Source organism: Panthera leo, chromosome C1 (assembly GCF_018350215.1).
Source record: "Panthera leo isolate Ple1 chromosome C1, P.leo_Ple1_pat1.1, whole genome shotgun sequence".
Classification (NCBI taxonomy): domain Eukaryota; kingdom Metazoa; phylum Chordata; class Mammalia; order Carnivora; family Felidae; genus Panthera; species Panthera leo.
The window spans coordinates 194146019-194169499 of NC_056686.1; the positions used below are offsets into that span (position 1 = coordinate 194146019).

Genomic DNA, 23481 nt, shown 5'->3' on the forward strand with positions numbered 1-23481 from the left:
ATCCTGACCGCCCCCCACCCCAGGGTCCTGTAAGTCTACTTTAACATATAAAAATTCCTTTGGAAACTTCCTTTATCTCAACTACCCTAACATATATGCTGGCAATCATAGCCTAAGCTTATGGCCCCCTGATATACATCTGAAGGGTCTCATGACTGAGGTTTTACTAAATGGCAATAAATGGTGTTTTCCTAACAGCACCTCCCTTCTCAAGGTCCTGGAAACTTTGCTTCCAAAATGCCTTAGAGACTTACTCCATCCCTAACTCCCTCTCAACCTGAGGGTATATAATTAGTTACCTGTCACAACCTCAGGGCAGCTCTTTCTGACCACAGGTCCTGTCCCCATGCTTTAATAAAATTACCATTTTGTACCAAAATCCCATCACTCACTGCCCTGTGTCTATAGAGAAGTGGGCCAAGACCATGCTCCAGCATGTGGCAGAGGCTGTCTCCTTGGAGCACATAACACCCAGAAACAACTTGGTCATTGTAGTTCCGGATGGTGAAAAATGCCTTGAACTCAGTCTACTGGCCAGCGCAGGTCTCCTTTTGCATGGCCCTAATCTTTAAAGAGACACATTAACAGAAAAAAAGTTGATCTCAAACTCCTTAATAGGCAAGGAGAAGAGTTAGAACGCCAAGGGATATGGTATGAAGTGTTGACCTTTGGAGCCAACTGCCAAAAAAAGAATTCTTGAGACATCTTTGGTGCAAAAAGTGGTTTTATTAAAGCATGGGGACAGGACCCGTGGGCAGAAAGACCTGCACTGAGGTTATGAAGAGTGACTGATTATATACTTTCAGGGTGGGAGGTGGGTAGGGACAGCATAAGTCTCTAAGGTAGTTTGGAAACAAGGTTTCCGGGACCTTGAGGGGCTAGCTGTTGTTAGGAAAAGGTCATTTATTACTGTTTAGTAAAAACTTAGTTATGAGACCCTTCAGAAGTATATCAGTGGGCCATAAGCTTGGAGTATGATTGCCAGCCTATATCTTGGTACAAGAAGTTTCCAAAGGACTTTTTATATGTTAAAGTGGACTTACAGGACCCTGGGGGGTTGGGATAATGTTAAGTTAAGATTGCATTTTGCCCCTTAGCGAAGTGTCATCATTGAGACGGCCGAGCTCCTAGAGGAAGGTCACTCTGCCTGTGTCAAGGACTTGTCAATGGGCTATAGGTTATAAGGAAATTTAATTTTTCATTTACCTTTCTTTCCCACATCACAAGGAGTTTATCTTCATGTCCTTGACCAGGAGGCCCAACTTAGTGAGGAGATATCCTTGGCCTTGCCTTGGCAAGTTCTGCAGCCTCCATCTCACCTGGACCACATCTAGGACCCGGACTAGGGCACTGTTGCTGAAGCCTCTGCATAGAACTTTCTGTAAGTGTAAGCTGTTTTTATTCTCCTCCACTCACATATTCACATTTTCAGGTAATCCTGACTTTTAATAATGGCCTTTAATAATCAATTTGACAACAATCAGATTTTTTCTAACTCAAATAATTGGCTCTGATAGTGATATTTCAGATCAAGAAGATCTGAACAAGATAAAAATTCATTTGCCTCAAGAGGAAATGGAAGTTTTGGGGCAGACCTATGGGGGAGCTGTCTGAAGCAAGCAGGCCTTTGTGGTACTTTGTGGCTATGTTTTGAGTCTCTGAGCAGGACCAGGCATGCCCATGTAGATGGCAAAGGCAAGATTTCTCTAGAGAGTTTTAGAATTATTGCCAAATCCCTAGGAAATGCAGTAACGTAAGTGAGGTGATTTGAAGTGTTGGGGTCCAGAGTCAATGGCCAAGAAAGATTTCTTGAGATGTCTTCAGTGCAAAAAGGTGTTTTTATTATAGCATGACAGGACCCTTGAACAAAAAGAGCTGCACTGAGATTGTGAAGAGCAGTTGACTGTATACTTTGGAGTGGGGGGGGGGGGGGCGTGTAAAGACAAAGGAAATTTCCAAAAGGATTTTCATATGTTAAAGAAGACTTGCAGGATCCTGGAGGCCTGGCTATTGTCAAGCTAAGGTTCTTTTTCCCTCTAGCCAGGCATCACCATTAACACAGCTGGGGGAGTCCCTGGAGGAATGTTACACTCTGTGTCAAGTATTTGTCAATGGGCTGCAGGTAAAAGGAAATTTATTTTTATCCACGTTTCCTTTTGCCTTTGTTCTCCACATCATTGAAGAAACCCCAAGACTCCTAATTTTAGAGGCAGTGATTAGTGATGTTTGTGGAGATGGGTTTCATTATACATTTCCATTTACATGAAGAGATTAGGAAGATATTATCTATGTGTTTAATGAAATACAACATTAAATGATCTATAAGCCATTTTCAAATGTGAAAATACTAAATAATTGTTTTGGATACTTGCCATACCTCCTTGAAATGTGAGCTGATTGCCCCTTTGACATGTAATCTTGTTATTTTGCACCTTTATCTCTTCTTTTCCTCAATAAACTTTTTTGTTTTTCAAAATAAAGTTTTTTTGAGCACTTTAGGTCATCTTAATTTTTCATCAAAATTAGCTCCTTTGTGGATAAATTGGATACATCATGTCCCGTTCACTTCTAGTGTATATTTCCTAAGAATAAAGGAGTTCTCTTAATAACTGTAGCACAGTTATCCAATGTAGAAATTTAACCCTGATATATATTCTTTATTTAGTTATATTATTCTTATTTTGTAGAGTAAGCTGTACTCCCACTGTGAGGCTTGAATTTACAACCCTGAAATTGAGTCACATGCTCTACTGACTGAGCCAGCCAGGTGCCCTGAACCCTGATATAATATTCTTAAATTATATCTACAGTCCATATTCCAATTTCAACAAGTGTTCTAATAATATCCTTCCATTACAGTGAAGTCTGATAAAATAAAAAATGGAGATCAGCCCTTAAAATTGCCTGAGTGCACAAAACCAGTTCAGTCATAAAACTGAATGTAGCTTATTTTCAAGACTAACTTGACCTGGGTCATTTATTCCTACTGCCTCTGAAAATCGCTGGCAAAACTTGAACTCTTTTTCCAAGATTGATATGAGGACCAACTCCCTTTCATTTAAGAAAATCCCAATATTATAACTAATAACTAACCACTGTGAAGAATAGTCACTGTCTTCCTTACCATACAGTAGTGCTTCCCCACTTACCTGCTGGGGATAAGTTCCAAGACCCCATAGTGGATGCCTGAAACCCTGTATATACCATGTTTTTTATACATACTATTGTACCTGGGATTCAGGGGTGCAAGAGCACCTGACTTCTGGGGTCTGAAACAGACTGGGTTCAGCAATTCTCTGCTGACGAAATCCAAAAGTGGAGAAACCAACTGTGGTGAAACAATAAAGGAATGTATTTCAGTGAGGGCAACACCAGGAAGACCGTGGACTAGTGTCTCAAAGACTATCTTCAAAGTGCTGAAATACTTCCAGGTTTATATAAGGAAAATCTGGGGCAAAGGTGAGTGGGTCCATGTGGATAGGCAGTGAAAGTCAAGTCAATCATTGTCTTAGAGTTAATCCAAACTTATTTGTCAGGTCTTGCTGGCTCAGGGCAGCCTTATTGCTTAAGAGGGTAGTTTGGATTCCCATCAGGGGATGTTTCGGCCCCAGGGTCTTCTTTTTTTTTTTTCTTTTAATGTTTATTTATTTTTGAGAGAGAGAGAGAGAGAGAGAGAGAGAGAGAGAGAGAGAAAGAGATAGTGCAAGCCAGGGAGGGGCAGTGAGAGAGGGAGACACAGGATCCAAAGCAGGTTCTGCGCTGACAACAGACAGCCAGATGTGGGGCTCTAACTAATGAACCATGAGATCACGACCTGAGCCGAAGTCAGACTCTTAACCAACTGAGCTACCTGGGCACCCACCCCCAGGGTCTTCTCCCTGAGTCAAGAAACAAACTGGAAAGAAGAACCCAACTAGAAACTGTGAGGTCAAAATGCGGGCAGCAGAAATCCTCCTTCACTATGATAAAGCTTAATTTATGAGTTAGGCATAGTAACAGATTACCAACAATAATAGAATAATTATAATAATGTACTATTAAAAAGTTATGTGCATATGATCTCTCAAACTGTCTCATTGTACTGTATTCACCATTCTTCCTGTGATGTCTATGTGATGAGATGTAGTGAGGTGAATCACGTGGTCACCATGACATAGTGTTAGGCTACTGACGATTTGTCAGAAGGAAGATCCTCTGCCTCTGGATCACAGATGACCATGGGGAACTGAAACTGTGGAAAGCAAAACTAGATTGGGGTGGGGGTGGGGTACACTACTGTTAAACTGCTTTATAATAATAAACCCCTAAGCCTTATTCTATGTTTTGGTTTGAGTGCTTCCCATTTGTGAACTTTTGGTGTGTGCAGAAGAAACTTTTACTAATTACTTCTTCAATGATTCACTGGTTTGATTTGGCTATTTCTGAACTTACTGACAAGTCCAATGTAGAATATTTTGTTATCTTGCCTCTCTAATATCCTTTCACCTGGCACAGTTCCTTTTGTCTGATAATTCATGACATTAACATTCTTTGAAGAATACAGCCAGGTAATTTCAAAAATATAATTTATTGTCAAATTGGCTAACATACAGTGTCTAAAGTGTGCTCTTGGTTTTGGGGGTAGATTCCCGTGGTTCATCGCTTACATGCAACACCCAGTGTTCATCCCAACAAGTGCCCTCCTCAATGCCCATCACCCATTTCCCCCTCTCCCCTGCCCCACCATCAACTCTCAGTTTGTTCTCTGTATTTAAGAGTCTCTTGTGGTTTGCCTCCCTCCCTCTCTGTTTGTAACTATTTTATTTCCCCTTCCCTTCCCCCATGGTCTTCTGTTAAGTTTCTCAAGGTCCACATATGAGTGAAAACATATGATATATGTCTTTTTCTGACTTATTTCACTCAGCAAAAACCTTCCAATTTCATCCATGTTGTTGCAAATGGCATGATTTCATTTTTTCTCATTGCCAAGTAGTATTCCATTATATATATAAACCACATCTTTATCCATTCATCAATTGATGGACATTTAGGATCGTTCCATAATTTGGCTATTGTTGAAAGTGCTGCTCTAAACATTGGGGTACACGTGTCCCTATGAATCAGCACTCCTGTATCCTTTGGATAAATTCCTAGTAGTGCTATTGCTGGGTATTAGGGTAGTTCTATTTTTACTTTTCTGAGGAACCTCCACACTGTTTTCCAGAGTGGCTGCATCAGTTTGCATTCCCACCAACAGTGCAAGAGGGTTCCTGTTTCTCCACATCCTTGCCAGCATCTGTTGTTTCCTGAGTTGTTAATTTTAGCCACTCTGACCGGTGTGAGGTGGTATCTCAGTGTGGTTTTGATTTCTATTTCCCTGATGATGAGTGATGTTGAGCATCTTTTCATGTGTCGGTTGGCCATCTGGATATCTTCTTTGGAAAAGTGTCTATTCATGTCTTCTGCCCATTTCTTCACTGGATTATTTGTTTTTGGGTGTTGAGTTTGGTAAGTTCTTTATAGATTTTGGATACTAACCCTTTATCCGATATGTCATTGCAAATATCTTGTTCCATTCTGTCAGTTGCCTTTTAGTTTTGTTGTGTTTCCTATGCAGTGCGGAAGCTTTTTATCTTGATGAGGTCCCAATAGTTCATTTTTGCTTTTAATTCCTTTGCCTTTGGAGATGTGTCAAGCAATAAATTGCTGAGGCTGAGGTCAAAGAGGTTGTTGCCTGCTTTTCCTCTAGGGTTTTGATGGTTTCCTGTCTCACATTTAGGTCTTTCATCAATTTTGAGTTTATTTTTGTGTATGGAAGAAAGTGGTCTAGTTTCATTCTTCTGCATGTTGCTGTCCAGTTTTCCCAGCACCATTTGTTAAAGACACTGTCTTTTTACCATTGGATACCCTTTTCTGCTTTGTCAAAGATTAGTTGGCCATACATTTGTGGGTCCAATTCTGGGTTCTCTATTCTATTCCATTGGTCTATGTGTCTGTTTTTGTGCCAATATTATACTGTCTTGATGATTACAGCTTTGTAGTAGAGGCTGAAGTCTGCCTTCCACTTTGGTTTTCTTCTTCAATATTACTTTGGCTATTCGGGGTCCTTTGTGGTTGCATACAAATTTTAGTATTGTTTGTCCTAGCTTTGAGAAGAATGCCAGTGCAATTTTGATTGGGATTGCGTTGAATGTGTAGATTGCTTCGGGGAGTATTGACATTTTAACAATATTTATTCTTCCAATCCATGAGCATGGGATGTTTTTCCATTTCTTTGTGTCTTCTTCAATTTTTCTCATATGTTTTCTATAGTTTTCAACATACAGATCTTTTATATCTTTGGTTAGTTGTTTTTTTAATTTTTAAAACATTTTTATTTATTTTTGAGAGACAGCATGAGTGAGAGACGGGCACAGAGAGAGGGAGACACGGAATCCAAAGCAGGCTCCAGGCTCCAAGCTGTCAGCACAGAGCCCAATGCAGGGCTCAAACCCACAAACTGTGAGATCATGACCTGAGCCGAAGTCAGACACCCAACTGACTGAGCCACCCAAGTGCCCCTTTGGTTAGGTTTATTCCTAGGTATTTTATGCAATTGTATAAATGCAAATGTTCTTTGTGCAATTGTAAATGTGATTAATTTCTTTTTTTTTTTTTTTTAATGTTTATTTTGGAGACAGAGAGAGAGACAGAGCATGAACGGGGGAGGGTCAGAGAGAGAGGGAGACACAGAATCTGAAACAGGCTCCAGGCTCTGAGCTGTCAGCACAGAGCCCGATGCGGGGCTCGAACTCACGGACCGTGAGATCGTGACCTGAGCCGAAGTTGGACGCTCAACCGACTGAGCCACCCAGGTGCCCCGTAAATGTGATTAATTTCTTGATTTCTCTTTCTGTTGCTTCATTATTGGTGTATAGAAATGCAACCGATTTCTGTACATTGATTTTTTATCCTGTGACTTTGCTGAATTCATGTATCAGTTCTAGCAGCCTTTTGGTGGAGTCTTTCGGGTTTTTCATGTAGAGTATCATGTCGTCTGCGAAAAGTGAAAGTTTGACTTCTTCTTTGCCAATTTTGATGCCTTTTATTTGGTTTTGTTGTCTGATTGCTGATGCTAGGACTTCTAACACTATGTTAAACAACAGTGGTGAGAGTGCACATCCCTGTTGTATTCCTGATCTCAAGGGGAAAGCTCACAGTTTTTCTCCATTGAGGATGATATTAGCTGTGGGCTTTTCAAATATGGCTTTTATAATGTTTATGTATGTTCCTTCTATCCTGATTTTTTTGAGGGTTTTTATTAAGAAAAGTTGCTGTATTTTGTCAAATGCTTTTTCTGCATCTATTGACAGGATCATATGATTCTTATACTTTCTTTTATTAATGTGATGTATCATGTTGATTGATGTGCAAATATTGAACCAGCCCTGCAGCCCAGGAATGAATCCCACTTGATCATGGTGAATAATTCTTTTAATATGCTTTTGAATTCTATTTGCTAGTATCTTGTTGAGAATTTCTGCATCCATGTTCATTTGGGATATTGGCCTGTATGTGGGGTCTCTGTCTGGTTTGGGAACCAAGGTAATGCTGGCTTCATAGAATGAATCCTGAAGCTTTCCTTCCATTTCTAGTTTTTGGAATGGCTTGAGAAGGATAGGTATTAAGTCTGGTAGAATTCCCCTGGGAAGCCATCTGGCCCAGGACTCTTATTTGTTGGGAGAGTTTTGATAACTAATTCAATTTCTTCACTAGTTATGGGTCTGTTCAAATTTTCTATTTCTTTCTGTTTGATTTTGGTAGTGTGTGGGTGTCTAGGAATTTGTCCATTTCTTCCAGGTTGTCCAGTTTGTTGGCATGTAATTTTTCATAGGGGGCGCCTGGGTGGCTCAGTCGGTTGAGCATCTGACTTTGGCTCAGGTCATGATCTCGTGGTCTGTGAGTTTGAGCCCCGCGTTGGGCTTTGTGCTGCTGACAGCTCAGTGCCTGGAGCCTACTTCGGATTCTGTGTCTCCCTCTCTCTCTGCCCGTCCCCCGCTCATGTTCTGTCTCTGTCTGTCAAAAATAAATAAACATTAAAAAAATTTTTTTTTCATAGTATTCTCTGATAATTGCTTGTATTTCTTGTCTTGGACTCTAAGTCTAAAGTTCTTTCTTGTCTAGCAAGAATGCGGGACACAGGATTAAATGCGAGAGATGACTAATGTCTGGGAAAAGACAAGAGCCCCGATTAAGGGTCCTTGCTCTGTTTTTATTAGGATCATAAGGCTTACAAACATAGTGATGGGCGTGCACAAAGAGACAATGAAACTGTGAACATTAATTCATGGATGTGAGGGAAAGGGCATCTTGAAGATATTTGAGGTTAGGGGTTTGGGTTAATACAAAACAAAATCCTGGTGCCAGACAGCTGGGCTGAAGGTTGTTTACAGCAGACATGAGGCACCACCTCTGTTTATCTTAGCTAGCCTAGGGAATAAGAGCAAGTAACTTCAGCATTAACAAGGCACCTTTTCTTTTGCTAATCAGCTCTGCTCTGGGCAGCTTCACCTGCAGTTCAGGGGTCTATAGCCCTATTTACCTGTTTGCCTAATTTGGTCCTTCCTTCCTGTGAAAGCAGCTTTCTGCTATAGTACTAAATTGGGGGACACTTTTGCCCTGAATACCTAATCTTGTTTACCTCATATACTGTAATGGGGGCCTTTGCCCCACCCTTTCTATCCTGGGGCCTCAGCCCTGCCTTCTCTATACTGGGGCTTTTGCCCCACCCTCTCTATACTTATTTACTTAATCTTGTTCACCCAAACTTGGGTATGAGCATCCTATGGCTTTGTAATTCTTTTTGCCTTGTTAACTCATCAGCGCAGGCTCAGGGAATTCCTAAGCTTATTCCCCACAATTTCTGAGGGATTGTTGTGATAAATCCATTTTCATTTGTGATTTTATCTATTTAGTTCCTCTCTCTTTTCTTTTTGAGAAGCCTGGCAGGTGGTTTATCAGTTTTGTGTTGTTGTTTTTTCTTTTTTTTTCTCAAAAAACCAGCTCTTAGTTTCATTGATCTGTTCTACTTTTTTTTTTATTCTATATTGTTTATTTCTGCTCTGATCTTTATTATTTCTCTTCTTCTGCTGGCCTTGAGGTTTCTTTGTTGTTCTGCTTCTAGTTCCTTCAGGTGAGCTGTTAGATTTTGTATTTGGGATTTTTCTTGTTTCTTGAGATAGGGCTAGATTTTAATGTATTTTCCTCTTAGGATGCCTTTGCTGAATCCCAAAGGGTTGGACTGTTGTGATTTCATTTTCATTTGTTTCCATATATTTTTAAATTTCTTCTTTAATTTCCTGGTTGACCCATTCATTCTTTAGTAGGATGTTCTTTAACCTCCATGCATTTGGAGGTTTTCCAAACTTTTCCTGTGGTTGATTTCGAGTTTCATAGCACTGGGATCTGAAAATGTGCATGGTATGATCTCAATTGTTTTATATTTGTTGAGGGCTGTTTTGTGACCCAGTATGTGATCTATCTTGGAGAATGTTCCACGTGCACTCGAGAAGAGTGTGTATACTGCTGCTTTAGGATGAAAAGCTGAATATATCTGTGTCAAGTCCATGTGGTCCAGTGTATCATTCAGGGCCATTGGTTCTTTGTTGATTTTCTGTCTGGATGATCTGTCCATTGTTGTAAGTGGAGTATTAAAGTCCCCTGCAATTACCACATTCTTACCAATAAGATTTCTTATGTTTGTGATTAATTGTTTTAAATATTTGGGTGCCTCTGAATTTGGTGCCTAAACATTTATAATTTTTAGCCCTTCTTGATGGATATACCCCGTAATTATGATATAATGCCCTTCTTCATCTCTTGTTACAGCCTTTAGTTTAAAATCTAGGTTGCCTAATGTAAGTATGGCTACTCCAGCTTTCTTTTAACTTCCAGTAACATGATAGATGGTTCTCCATCCCCTCACTTTCAATCTGAAGGTGTCCTCAGGTCTAAAATGGGTCTCTTGTAGACAGCAAATAGATGGGTCTTTTTTTTTTTTTTAATCCATTCTGATATTCTACGTCTTTTGGTTGGAGCATTTAGTCCATTTACATTCAGTGTTATTATTGAAAGATATGGATTTAGAGTAATTGTGTTATCTGTAGATTTCATGCTTGTAGTGATGTCTCTGGTCCTTCGTGGTCTTTGCAACATTCTACTCAGAGTTCCCCTTAGGATCTCTTCTTATAGGGCTGGTTTAGTGGTGATGAATTCCTTCAGTTTTTGTTTGTCTAGGAAAACCTTTATCTTTCCTTCTATTCTGAATGACAGACTTTCTGGATAAAGGATTCTTGGCTGCATATTTTTCATATTGAGCACATTGAATATTTCCTGCCACTCCTTTCCGGCCTGCCAAGTTTCAGTAGATAGGTCTGCTACTACTGTTATGTGTCTGCCCTTGTATGTTAAGGCATGTTTGTCCCTAGCTGCTTTCAGAATTCTCTGTTTATCTTTGATTTTGCCGTTTTTATGATATGTCATGTAGAAGATTGATTCAAGTTATGTCTAAAGGGAGTTCTCTGTGCCTCCTAGATTTCAATGTCTGTTTCCTTACCCAGAGTGGGGAAGTTCTCAGCTATGATTTGTTCAAGTACACCTTCTGCCCCTTTTTCTCTCTTCTTCTTCTGGAACTCCTATGGTACAGATATTATTCCATTTCATTGAATCACTTAGTTCTCTAATTCTCCCCTAGTGGTCCAGAATTTTTTTTTATCTCTGTTTGTCTCAGCTTCATCTTTTCCTATAATTTTATCTTCTGTTTCACCTATTCTCCCCTCTCACTTTTCAATCCTCGCTGTCACTGCCTCTAGTTTATTTTGCACCTCATTTGCAGCTTTTTTTAAAATAACCTTCTCGTCCTGTTTTTTTGAATTTTTTTAATGGTTTATTTATTCTTGAGAGAGAGAGAGAGAGAGAGAGAGAGAGAGAGAGAGAGACAGAGCACGAGCGGGAGAGTGACAGTACGAAAGAGGGACACAGAATCAGAAGCAGATTCCAGGCTCTGAGCTGTCCGCCCAGAGACCGATGTGGGGCTCAAACTCACAGGCCATGAGATCATGACCTGAGCCGAAGTCGGATGCTTTACTGACTGAGCCACCCAGGTGCCCCTCATTTACAGCTTTTTTAATTCATCATTACTATTTTAGTATTTACTCATTTACTATTTTAGTTCCTTGATCTCTGAAGCAATAGATTCTCTGCTGTCTTCTATGCATTTTTCAAGCCCAGACAAAGAGAGTTATGACAGGGATGGGAAAAAGAAAAGAAAAGAAAATTGACCAGGCAAAGAAAATCTATGGCTTAATCCAGAGAGAGAGAGATGGGAAAATAAAGGAGATACAGAACAGGTATAAAGAGAATAGATTAAATATGTCTGCTTAAATAAACCAATAACCAGGATAACCAGACTAGAGAAGGGAAGAAATAAGGAGAAAAGGAAGAGGAAAAAAAAAAAGAAAAAAAAAATATATATAATAAGAATTGTCCAATAATTAAATCAGGAAATGAAAAACTGCTGGGTGCCTTGCAACCAGTGGCACTGCTAGTCTGGAGGAGGGGCTGTCTGGTTCATCAGCATCAATTCCGCTCCAGTAGCAATGCAGTTCCCAGGCACAGAGGGTTGTGGTTTGGTGTAGGCTGGTCCTGCCTCCCCTGTGGGCCCTCTTTCCATTCCCTGAGATCCCACCTTATTGGTGATGGGGAGAAAAATGGTGAAATCCCAGTCTCTCCTCTACGGATCGGGTGTCCCAAACCACTCTGTTCTGGCTGTCCTTGCAGTGCCGTGGGCATGAATGAGGCAGTTTGTCTAACTCTGCTGACTCTTGTGCTTCCCTGGTGCTCGACTGGGCTTAAAACCCCAATGTCTTAAAGGGTCCCACTCCGTGCGCCCCAGTACCAGGGGGAGTGCCTCTCCATGCTGCCGCTGCCCATATATGGTCTCTGCTGGCGGGTGCAGGCAGTCTTTGTCCTTTGAACGGTTTTATACCTTCTTCTCACAGCACTCCAGGGAGGGGATTGCTTTCTCCCACTGCAGACTATGCCTCTGAACTAGTCATAGCCCAGGACTGGCTCCCCTCCTCCCCAGGTATGCAAACTGAGCAGCTGGCCCCAGTCTGGAGGAAGCCCCGCAGTTAGAGATTGGATCTTTCTGTCCTAGTCCATGGTTTTTCACTTGTTCAGATACAGATGTACACTCCCCAGCCTCTTGTTCTCTTCCCTGTGTCTCTCCACAGAAGGGGATCCCTCCCCTTCATGCCTATGCCACCCATTTTATCTCTCCCAGTTTGCAATCACACACCTATGGCCCACCAGGTTGTCCCAGTGGGCCCCTGGAGACATTTTTGTCCCTCTACAGCCCGGACTCTTGGAATTCAAGGTCCTTTGGCATCAACACTGCTGTGTTTGAGGGACGAGGGAACTCCGGGTCCCCCTACTTTTCCGCCATGTTGGATCTCTCTTGTCTGAACCACCTTAATTTTAATATCTTAACTTGGTTAAGATGATGTTCACCAGGTTTCTCCATCACAAAGGTAGTATTTCATAAGTTCCTGTGTTTCATTTTGTGAATTAAGATCAAATGTGCTTCTGAATGCAGAAATGATTTAGTCAAATTGCCCAGTGTTTCATGAATACTTTGAGCCGTTTATATCTCCTTGGCAGGAATAAGTCACATCTTTTACTTGAGAGTTCTACTGGCAGGTTAGCATACTTTTATTAATTGAAATGTAAATTAGGGCCAGAGTAATCAAGGAATGTTCCAGTTAGTGCATATACCTTGAATTTAGAGCTTTAGTAATTAACAGAAGGGAATGAAAGATCAGGGCACTAGAGGAGCTTGGAACAAAACTAGGAAGGCTTCTAGAAAGGAAGGACAGTCTGGAGGATGGATATTGGGAAGAAGTAGGAATTCAGGTTCATCAGATAAGTAGTGGCTGGGAGGCACCCTGGGACATAGGCTTGCTATATGGATTTGGGCATGAGACCACCTGGGTTTAATCCTAACTCTCTTCCTTACCAGTTGCCTGTTGTCATTGTGGGAATTAAGTTCTGATGCTTATGTGAAGGGTATTGCAGAGCTGTTTGCTGCATTGTAGCTATTCAGTTCAGTTACTGTTGGCCAGTATTTTTATTATTACTAAATATCACACCAATTTAGATTTGATGTAGTAGGAGGTAGAGTCCCTAAGACCTAGGAGAGTAGAGTTCATTCAGTTATTTATTCTCTTATTCAGTAAATACTAGTTGGGTTCCTCCTAATGTTAAGGGTACAATATTGTACAAGATAAAATATCTGCTTTCAAAGATCTTGGAATACAGTTATGAAAATAAGACTGGTATAAGATAATTTAAAATGTAAGACAGAGCATGATAAATGTAGGAGTAAGGTAACAGTCCAGAGCAGGGAACTGACACTGTGGGTGGCCTACTTGATTTGCCTCTTTTTCCCACTTTATTTTTATGGGCTAGTGGAAAAATCATGGGCATATAACATTCCACAGTTCAAGACTGAAGTTGGAAACCTCTCCCTTGAGTTAATTAATCTCTCCTCCATGCCTCTGTTTCCTTATTTGTAAAGTGGAGATATTAATAGTGTCTACCTCACAGGGTTATTCTGAGGCTAAAACAAGGCAAAACATGGGTAGCATCCAGTCTGGCAGCAATAAGAGCCCAGTTCATAGTAACATCATTACTGTTTTTCCTTACCTTCATCCTTAGGAGAGGCCATCCTCTTCCCAAGTTGGTAGGGAAACAAAACCTATAGAAACTGCCCCTTCCTTCCAACTGAGTTAGCCCTCATTCATTTGGAAAGCTGCTTCTTCTAGTTTCAGATATTTAGGCCAGTGTCTACTGGTCACTTTAGTTAACCCTTGTATTGTGAGGGTGAGCAAGGGTTATGGGCGCTAGCTTTAAGTCTCTGTTGTGTTTATTTATTTCCATAGCTTGTTCCCATTTTAGAGAAAGCTAAAGTAAGCCTCCATTACTAATAGCATTTGAGAAAATGCTGCCCTTTGCTTGTCCTTCATCTGAGAGTTTGCAACCAACACTAGGGATCTTTCAAGATAAAACAAATGTAAGCTAAGGTGCAAAAGACTTTCATTTGTCCAGATTCTAAAATTGAGCAATAATCCTGGTTAAATGTTCTGATATGGTATAAACAACCACTTTGAATGTTAGACTTTAAGCTTTATTTGCCTTTAGGGGAGCAGATATTTTATATTTCATATTTTAATATTTTAAAGGAAAACCCAAGATTACAGACCATGAAGGGACAGATGGTTTGTTAAACTCTCTGGAAACTTTCAAATTTATTTAGCTATGACAATAAATACATCAAAGTCACAGGATCACAAGTCAGACAGCAGTAAAGTCCAGGAAGTGGAGCCAAGAATAAGAGGTAAGATGAGATTGATATCTCATGATTAAGACAGATGCAAGGGAAGGCGTGGCAAGGATAGGGCTCACTGGAATCTACCAGATGTTGGGAAACCTCTCTGGCTTGCTTGAATTTTTTTTTTTTTTTTTTTTTGAGAGACGGAGAAATCTTGAAATTGTGAGTGTGCATGGGAGGCGGGAGGGGGAGAGGGAGAGGAGCCCAATGGGGTTCCATCTCATGACTGTGAGCCAGGAGTCTGATACTTAATCTAGTGAATCACATAGGCACTCCTTGCTTCAATTTTCTTAAGGCTCCTTTGTACACAGTCTGATTGACACAGGTCACCTCAGAGGTGGCATGGACTTAGTAGATACAGCATAATTCTCTTAACTTCCACTTACATGTAAATGAAGAATAACAGTGTCTATATCATGGAATTGTTGGGAGGATTTTTCAGAAAAAGAGGATGAAGTGGTTAGAACAATGGCAGGATTATAGTAAGCGCTCAATAACTTGCAACTATTCTCATCCTTGAGAAATATCTATATTTTGGAATACAAAAAAAGGCAGAGAAACTCCTAAAAACACTAAAAAAAACAAACCCACAAAACTACAAGTTTAAAGAAGAAGAAAAAATTACCACCAGTTCTCCAATTGAAATATAAGAATCTTTAACCCTTTGGAGTATATGAAGGAAAAAACATCTCCTTAACTGTATTTAGCTCTCTCTCTCTTAATAGTACTTATTAGAGATTATACAAAGATACACTGTCTTATATGTTTAAGAATTGTGTATGCCATGTCTCTTAATTAGAGGGTAAGTGAGGTATAGGGATTGCATATGTTTCTGTCCTGATACCTGTTTGTAAATATCAGGTCCACATGGTCCTTTTCTGGACTGATGGAAAAGCCAGCTTCTCTAACTTCAGTCACTCGCTGTCTGTTTATAAATCTATACAAATGGAGTGACTAAGATTATTTTATTATTTTATATTTGATCTGAAGAGTATCTTTTTTTTTAATGTTTTATTTTTGAGAGAGAGAGATTGAGAGAGAGAGAGACAAAGTATGACTGGGGGGAGGGCAGAGAGAGAGAGAGAGAGAGAGAGGGAGAGAGAGACAGAATCTGAAGCAGGCTCCAGGCTGCTTGGTATCCCAGGACAAATTTCATTACCAGTGCTCATGGAGGAGAAACAGCCCCAAAGCTTACAGAAGCCACAAGAGACACCCTATGCTTTCAGAGAATGCAACGTTTTGCCTGAACTTCCTGAACTCTGGCTGGTTGCTTGAGGTCTGCAATTTGCTGTTGTCTCGGTCACAAGCTGGGTAGACTCTCCAGATTGGTGGTGAATATTGCCTTGGCAAACCAGCAGTGAGAAATGCCAGAGTTTTCTTTATTTACCCAGAGGGTGAAAATGGTTTTCTTTTATTATTCAGAGAGAGAGAGAGAGAGAGAGAGAGAGACTAAATAACAATTGCATTGTGAATTTTCACCCAGATACTTCTGGGTGGAAATACGCTTTATCTGTGCTGCAATATATCATCTTCGCAGCTAATGAAAATTCTGGCACAATGTTACCTGTTGAAACTGACAGTCAAAGAGTTGATAAATACTGTCCCATTTTTTCAGTCTAAAGGTATTTACCTTCTGGAATATTTAGCAAAGCATCTTCATGATCTATAAAGCAAGCCATAAATTTGAAGGTAATTACATTTGAAGGTTCACTCAATTAAATAAGATCTATTTATGTATCTCAAAGTTTAACCTAAGTTATGAAGGACATACATACCTTGATCCAAAGCTGTATAAAATTGCTTTAGAGATCACCTTTCTCCTAGCACACTATTACAAAATCAGAGTTGTACTAGAAACATCCCTAGAGTTTAATAATTTAATCCCAGTGGGAAAAAATAAGAGTTCTTTCTGTTTTTAATTTCTTTGAACTTTCTTCTTATTATGGAGGATGATTTTCCCGGTCCTTGGGAGTTATGCAAGAACTCATTATTCCATTAAGTTTATACTCCATTCTTATGATCCCAGATTTTAGAATTTAAACAAGAATACAGTCAACTGATACATTTAGCCATGTGTATTTTTTGCTTAGCTCTTAAAAGCCGAAATATTTTACTGTACCTGTTGTAGTGAACTTCAGTCACAAATAATATATTTAAATTGCTGGAATTAAAGTCTATTAAAAATTATAATAGCAGCAAATATTGGCTCTCCATCTAAAATTATTATTCCTGGGGGTTACTAAATATGGTGTCTTATGATTTTTGAAACTAGGAACTAATTGCTTAACATTTACTCAACATAACTACTACTATAAATGGACTTAAGCCTATTTGGCCACATACAACCCTTAAGATTCTTTTTGTTAGATAATAGTAACCACGGAAAACTTTGAGGTGGGTGAAGGTTGTCCATTTCCCCACATTTTGATGACAGATTATAGTAAAAGCAAGTCTCAGACAAAATTTTACCCCTTACACAGACATTTATTAAACATGTATTTGCAGGCAAGCACAAAACAGTTCATACTACAAAATAAAAAAAAAACCTAGCTCTTTGTTAAGTGTGGGAAGCATGTATGATATATTTCAGCCAATCATGTATCTTGAACACCACTAATTTTCCCAGTGATAATCTGAATAACAATTATGATGACCAGCAAGTCATTAATTTTACCCGTGAAAATATCTTTCTGATATTCACTTTGCTGATTAAGAAAGCATCTGAGTTTGATATCTCTTTGGTAAAACATGAAAAGCAGAAGTATTTTGATGTAACTGAGGCACAGAAAGATAAGTAATTCCCCAAAAGTCACCTAGCCAGCAAGTGGCCCAGTTTGTCTGATTCTGTATCCCACAACGATGGGCCCGTATTCTTCCTCTTAATCTCTCTAAATTACCGGTATTGGTAAGTTCTCTAGAAGCAAGTTGATCTACTGCTTTGAGGGTAGAACTAAAAAGTATAGGCTGTAATCGAACCTGCAGAAGAGAGAAAAGAAAATCTGACACAAGAAACAGCTCCAGGTTTTAACCATAGAATGCAGAAAGCTATCCTAACTAAAGACATCTATTTTTAGAAAGATAATATCAGATCACCACTTACCTTGATGGTCATTGGGTAGAGATAATCTGGTTAAAAGGAAACATCCTGCTTAGTAGAGATTCACAATAGAATCTCTACTTTGATCTACTCATTTAAAGGGAATCAGATGCTAACCAAATAAACAGGGCACAAACCCTGAATTGAATTGTATTATTTTCTTGATAATATTGATTGTATTGATATCCTGAAAACATCACATGATATTGAGCTCTTCAAGATTTTATGATACTGGTAGAGCATAATTGTTCCTGTTAATAGGAACAAAATACTAATGATTTTTCTAGAAACTCATCCTCCAAGATACCGGAAGGTATCTTTGCAATAAAGGTAATGAGTATGATGAAGAGTTGGCTATAAAGACCTGAGATGAAATTCAGAGTACAACTTCTGAAAATTCTGGTTTTCAAGGAAAGTTTTTGTACTTCAAACTCAGCTAGATGAACATCTTCGATTTATCCCCCTCCATTTCAGTTTTATTTTCTTTTTCTTCACCCATCTATACACTATGTTTAAAATAAAATTTATTGTTTCCTTCACTCCCTTACCCTGAAACTTATCCAAGTCTGATGTACCACTGTTCTCCAGTCCACTTAGGCTTGAATCATTGGGCCAATTTCTCTCATTTCTAAATATAGTCATAAAATACTAATGATTCTACTTCTAACATTTTTCAGACATTGCTTTCTTCACATTTCTACTACTAAACACTCTGTATTAGTTTGTATTTAAAAAGTTTCTTTTAATGTTTATTCATTTTTTGAGAGAGAGATGGAGACAGAGCATGAGTGGGAGAGGGGCAGAGAGAGAGAGGGAGAACAGAATCTGAAGCAGACTCCAGGCTCTGAGCTGTCAGCACAGAGCCTGATGCAGGCCTTGAACCCACGAACTGTGAGATCATGACCTGAGCCAAAGTCAGACACTTAACTGACTGAGCCACCCAGGTGCCCCAGTTAGTTTGTGTTTTATCTTTATTGGACCCTTTATAATAGCATCTGTAGTGAGTTGAATTGTAGCCCCCAAAAAGATATTTCCAAGTTCTAACCCTTGGTACTTGTGAATGTAACCTTATTTGGGAAAAGAGAATTTGCAGATGGAATTAGGGATCTCAAAATGACATCATTCTGGATTAACTAGTGGACCTTGAATCTAATGAAAAGTGCCTAAATTAAAACAATGAGATATACCTGCATACTTACTACAATGGCCAACTTCTAAAACCCCAATATCTCTAAATGATGAGGTTATGGAACAACAAGAACTCTTATTCATTGCTGGTGGGAATTCAAAATGGTACAGCCATTTTGGAAGACAGTTTTGACAGTTTCTTATGAAACTGAACATATTCTTACCATGTGATCCAACAATCGTGCTTCTTGGTATTTACCCACAAAGGAGCTGAAAGCTTATTGTCCACAAAAAACCTGCACATGAATGTGAACAATTTTACTCATAGTTTCTAAAACTTGGAGGCAACCAAGATGTCCTTCGGTAGGTAAATAGATAAATAAACCAGGGCACATGTAGACAATAGAATAGTATTTAGTACTAAAGGAAATGAGCTATCAAGCCTGAAAAGACACGGAGGACCCTTAAATACATATTATTAAGTGAAATAAGCCAGTCTACAAAGGCCATATGCTGTAAGTTTCCAACTATATGACATTCTAGAAATGGCAAAACGGTGGAGAAAATAAAAGATCAGTGGTCGCTAGGTTGCCAAGGATTCGGGGAGGGGATGATGGGTAAATAGATGGAGTTCAGAAGCTCCCTAGGGCAGCAAAAATACTCTGTATGATACTATTATGATGGATATATGGCATCATACATTTGGACAAACCCGTAGAATATACAACACCAAAAGTGAACTGTGGTGTAAACTAACTTTGGGTAATTATAATGTGTCAATGTAGGTTTGTCAAACGTACCTCTTTGGTGTGGAATGTTGATACTGCGGAAGACTAAGCATGTTTGGGAGCAGAGTATATATGGGAAGTCTCTGTACCTTCCTCTCAGTTTTGCTGTGAACCTAAAACTGTGCTCTAAAAAAATAAAGTTTTTTTAAATTTTTAAAATTTTATTTTAAGTAGGTCCCATACCTAACATGGGGCTTGAGCTCATGACCCTGAGATCAAGGGTCACATGCTATACAGACTAAGCCAGCCAGGCACACACCCCTCCTTTGTTTTGTAAAGTTATCTTTTAAGTTTTTTGTACTGGGAAAGGAGAAGGCATATGGAGGAAAAGGCCAAGTGGAGATAGAAGTAGCCATTGGAGTTTTGTAGCCCCAAGCCAAGGAGTGCCAGGAGCCACTGGAAAATGGAAGAGGCAAAGAAAATTTCTTCTCAGACCCCACGGAGGGAGCATTGCCCTGCTGAGACCTTGATTTTAGACCCCTGGACTTGCAACACTGTGAGAGACTAGATTTTTGTTGTTTTAAGCCAGCCCATTTGTAGCAATTTATTATAGCAGCCCTGGGAAACAAATACCATATCTATTTTCCTACACTATGCTTTCTACTATGGTCTGTCAGCCAGAAGTAGTCATCTATTGACTTTGCTAACCCGAATCTATTCACCACTTTTTCCATTAATAGCATTCATGTTTTCCTTGGAATAGCATCTCTCTCCCATTCTGCCCATAGGGTATCCAGGGTTGTGGTAGATGGTTCGCTTTAGTGGTCTAAGTCCTTCATCCTTCTTTGTAGTACACCCGTTAGTATGTAACTTTGGGGTTTCTCCTATAAAGTTGAAATTCATTTCCCCAACCTATGTGATTTTCTTTGGCCTATAGCCTTATGGGAAAGTGAATCAAAGCCTCAAGAAGATTTGCATGTTTCTGATTCTTCTTTTGCACTCCTGCTGTGCCATGGAGGTTCACGAAAGGGACCAGAGCCTTCCTATAGCCAACTCCCAGCTCTCCCCCAGGCATGTGAGCAATAATGCTTATTATTGGAGGCTTTTGAAGCTGTGTAGTTGTTTGTTACACAGCGTTACTACTGTAATAAGTAATAGATATAATGGGTTATGGTGGGGTTCAGAGCAGGCTTTTCTCAAATATGCCTCTTTGGCATATTGATTATTTTGAGTTAAAGTTACTGAAATAGATGGTACCAGAAGGACACCCTGACTGTCCTTTGTCCCCCTGAAAGCAGGACATGAATTCTTCATGGAAAGACTACTCTCCCTGTTCTCACAAGTTGCCTTCTATCCAGAAAGCATCCTTATTATCAAAGGTAGGAAACTCAGGTCTGACAAGGCTGTATAAACAAGCCTTGTTACTGCTTCATTAATGTGCTACTCCAAACCCCAACTTCTTTGTCTTGTCAATTCTTCACAAGTTTATTTTTTCTTTGTCTGAAAGGTATAAGAGCTATCTGCTTTGGTTACTTCTTTGAGTCTCATTTTTATGAGCTCCTGTAGGTATGAAATTAAATTTGTTTTTCTCCATTTGATCTGTCTTATGTCAATTTAATTATTATATCAATCAAAGAATGTAGAAGGGAAAAAAAGGAAAAACATTTCCTCCCCAGCAGTTTCTATTCTCTGGCAGCCAAGAGCCTGTGACCTGGACCTGAGCACAGTGATTATTTTGAGCTGTGCATGTTAATCATGTTCTCTAAAAATAAACTCACTTCTGAGTTACAAAAGAGAATCTTGTTCTGCTGGACTTGATGCTAATAGAAAATAAGATTGGAGTTACTGGGAAACATCATGACTATCATAAGAGATAATAGATAATAGAATAAACTATTACAGGGGAAAGCTGAGTAATCCAGGGAGAGACTGAGTTCAGAGTCTTATTGAAACCCTCAATCCAACTATGCCTGACTTTTTAGTTATGGGAGTCAGTAAATTCTCTTTTCCGATAATTTAACTTGAGTTGTGATTTTATCCCATCCAAAGAACTAAAAGTTTTATCCAGATGACACTGCTGCCATCTAGATTTCCTAAAATACTATTTTGATTGTGTCACTTTTGGAAAATTACTGCTCTTCGTTTGCTTTCAGATTAGTTCATCAATCAAAGCCCTCCTGGCCTCTGACTGGGTGTTTCATTAGGTTTGATTTCTTCTGACTCTTTTCTTTCTTACACTTTGCAACCATTTGATATTATTGTCCTTCCTTTTTGCTTTTGTTCCTGTGGCTCCCTCTGCCTGGAAAGCCATCCTTTTCTGTATTAGTCAGAGCTTAACTACTGTAATAAACAATCCCAACATTTCAAGAGCTCAATATAATAAAAGTTTAATGTTTGCTTATATCACAGTCTTCATGAAAGTGGTAGGGAGGGAGGTGGTTAATGACATGAAGACATTTATGTACCCAGATCTTTCTGTTACATAACACCATGTCTTTGATTTGTGACCTCTAAGATTGTTGAGAAAAAAGAAAAAAATGGAGCAGAAAATCTAAGTGGAGACCGACTTTAGGGGCTGCCCTGAAGTAGCCTACATTCTTTTGACCCATGTCCCATGGGTCATAACTAATCACATGATCCCATATGGCTTCATTTGACCCCATCACGATTGAGAAGTCTGGAAAATATTGTCTCCCTGGGGGCCTGAGTGGCTTAGTTAAGCGTCTGACCTTGGCTCAGGTCATGATCTCACAGTTTGTGGGTTTGAACCCCGTGTTGGGCTGTGTGCTGACAGCTCAGAACCTGGAGCCTGCTTTGGATTCTGTGTCTCCCTCTCTCTCTGCCCCTCCCCCACTCATGCGCTGTCTCTCTCTCTCTCTCTCCTCAAAAATAAACATTAAACAAAAATTTTTTTTTATAAAAAAAAATATTGTGTTCCTTTGTGTTCAGGTGGGAAAAAAAAAAGGTTGGTGACTTTATAGCCTTGACTCTGTCACATTTGCCATCTCCATCTGTAAAATCCCCCCAGTAAAATGTGATTTTCCATATTCTTTTTGATTTGTCAAGGTGATTTTCTGTCTGTTTACCTTAGCCTCCTTTTAAATTCATTCATTCAATCAGGAACATATGTAAGCACACGTTTGTTGAATTCCACAGATATAAAGATGAATATGACCTGCTTCCTGTCCACAAGAGCTCACTGTCTTGGAGGAGACATAGATATAAACAATTGTAATCTGATGTAAGAGGCACGGTAATAAAGGTATTTACAAATTGCTAATAAAGCATAGAGGAAATAAGTTTCTTGATGGTAAGGACTATGTCTTTTTTGGCTGTTTATCTCCACAAGTACAAAGAATGTGTGCAGGGGAGGCATACACATGCTAAACACTCAATGATTTCATTGAGTATGAGTAAGTGAGCTAATAGAGGAAGAATGAGTGAATGAATTCATAAGGACTTTGAGGTATACAGAGGTAGAGTATAGAGGCACCTATACAGATGGGGGTTTTGTTTTTTGTAATTAAATATCAAAAAATATATACAAGAAGATTAAATGAGAGTGTTAGACATGTATAAAAGGCAAAATGCAGAAAAGTCTCAAAGAATAAAGGTTTCTCCTGCTATTCAAAAATAGCGTATTCCTTTGAACAAAATAGAAGCAATAACCATTAATTTATATGTTAAAATTTGGGGCATACCCTCACCCCAAAAATAACCTCTTTTAGGCTTTACTGGTACCTCAGGGTACATTTTGCTAACAGATGCACAAAATAAATTGTGATAAAGCACAGAGGATCACAGACACAGTTCAAGTCTACAGTGGCTTGATGGTGAGCTGCTGTGTGGTCCCTGGGGAAGGATCTTGGAGGGGCCCTCCAGCCTCACCAGGTGTATGCCAGCTCAATAACAGCTTGCTACAAAACATACAAAGCTATTTTCGCTTTTTACCTTTCATCGTGAAAGTGAAAATTCTTCAAATCTCTTTCAGTTAGTGAAAACAAGTACTAATGTGGATCTTTTATAAAAGCCAAGTGGCCTAACGTGAACTCAAAAAATGGGGGAACCTGTATTGGCAAAGTACCTCCATCTGTGATCTGCCAAGAGGTAAATCTACAAAG

At 39.4% G+C, this 23481-nt stretch overlaps 1 long non-coding RNA gene across 1 annotated transcript; it reads left to right on the forward strand.

Annotated features, from left to right (window-relative positions):
• Nucleotides 1-1241: 1241 nt before the first annotated feature.
• On the forward strand, nucleotides 1242-22592 carry LOC122226579. Its single transcript, XR_006205686.1, has 3 exons — nucleotides 1242-1381; nucleotides 14259-14413; nucleotides 22517-22592. It is a non-coding gene; the product is annotated as an uncharacterized LOC122226579 (long non-coding RNA).
• The last annotated feature ends 889 nt before the right edge of the window (nucleotides 22593-23481 follow it).